This window comes from Hippichthys cyanospilos, chromosome 15 (genome assembly GCF_059441005.1).
Source record: "Hippichthys cyanospilos isolate Australia breed blue-spotted pipefish chromosome 15, RoL_Hcya_1.0, whole genome shotgun sequence".
NCBI classification, from domain to species: domain Eukaryota; kingdom Metazoa; phylum Chordata; class Actinopteri; order Syngnathiformes; family Syngnathidae; genus Hippichthys; species Hippichthys cyanospilos.
In genome coordinates, this window is record NC_142383.1 from 1,202,930 (window position 1) to 1,204,451 (window position 1,522).

Consider the following 1,522-nt stretch of genomic DNA (forward strand, 5'->3'; position numbering starts at 1 on the left):
TAGAGATTATAAATAAGCCAAAGAAGAGTGGAACTGTAAAGCCCAATAAAAAAAAAAGTTTGTCCAAGACGGTTTAATGATCCACCCTGTCACATACCTTTGTGAGGTTAATAAATAATGCGCCTGTAGGCATGTTGTTATCAAAGCCAGTGAGAATATCATTACCAAATTTCAATAAAGCAGTAGTCATAGAGAAATATTTGCTATATCCTACTGTAATTGAAGTGGGGATACTATGTTGTTATCAGACAGATACTCAGAAAAAAGGTTTAATATACTTTTCCCCAAAACGTTAGCAATGTGTTAATAATTGATATCAGTCTGTAGTTGTTATGATCAGTGTGGTTACTCCCCTTAATGGAGGGGACTAATCTTGTGGAAAATGATTAAATGATTGAATTAATTACTACTACTAAAAGCTCTGTGAGGGCCTGGCAGGGATGGATGAAAGTCAACTCCCTGGGAAGTGTAAGGTCTGGTGCTACCAATTTACACTCTGCAAGAGGGTAATGTGGCCCCTGAAAATGAGTGAGATCCCCTCATCAACCATGAGTAAGATGGATGGGTAAGCCAACTCATTCATCCGAAAGTGGTTGGGGTTGGCACGGTGCGGTCTTAAGCCGGCCTTTTTGGAAAACACGTGCGGCAGCTACTCTTAAAATCACTACAACTGGGCTACATGCAAGAAAAGGCCAGACTGGTCCTTGAGCTGAGGCAGTTCACAAATAAGGCTATAAGGAACGCTAACACCAAGGTTCTGACTGGCTGCAAGTGGAATGCTGAGGCTGAGGTCAACTAAGCCATCAGTATAGGCTTTAACATCAGGAGATAAAGGGCAGAGTCCAGACAGGAAGAGCAGGCCTAGGATGGGGAGATGCCCCAAGCTTTTGGTCCAAGGCCAACTGCAAGAAAGGGAAGGAGATGGTGGTGGTGGAAGTGACGAGGATGGAGGAAGACCACTACAAAATCAAAGCCTTGTCGCAGGGTCGGCAAGGAATATGGACAACTTGGGAGGGAATAACTAGCAGGAGCAATAGCTGGTCAAACATGTGGAAGATCCTACAGGTGAGACTCAGCTTCCTTATTTGCTCAACCTACGACACGCTTCCCTGCCCTTGAACAGTGGTTCAGGAGGGAGGAATGCTGTGCACTATGCAACGCTCCTAACGTAAGCCTGCAGCACATCAGGGTGTAAGATCACACTCTCATATGACCTTGTCCTGAGGAAGCTAGCCACATTTCTGGAGGAGTGTCGGCATGGAAGCAGAATACCACCACCTGCAGAGGACCCGACCATCTTTGTTACGGAATGGGTGGTACAGAGAAGCATCAGGTCAAGGAAAACACCAAGGCTGCTCTCCCCTGACCAGGGATGGAGCATGAGGTTCGACAGGTTGACAGGAAGCTTCAGTTCCCTACGGAGATCACCATCAAATCCCTGCAGTCAGACATAGTCATGTGGTCAGCTAAGGCAAGAGCAGCGATCCTCATTGAGATCACAGTACCCATGGAGGAGGGAATT

General features: G+C 46.1%; 1 pseudogene; it reads left to right on the forward strand.

Moving 5' to 3' along the window:
* The first annotated feature begins 440 nt into the window (after positions 1-440).
* On the forward strand, positions 441-1,119 carry LOC148411301 (uncharacterized; annotated as a pseudogene).
* Positions 1,120-1,522: the final 403 nt, after the last annotated feature.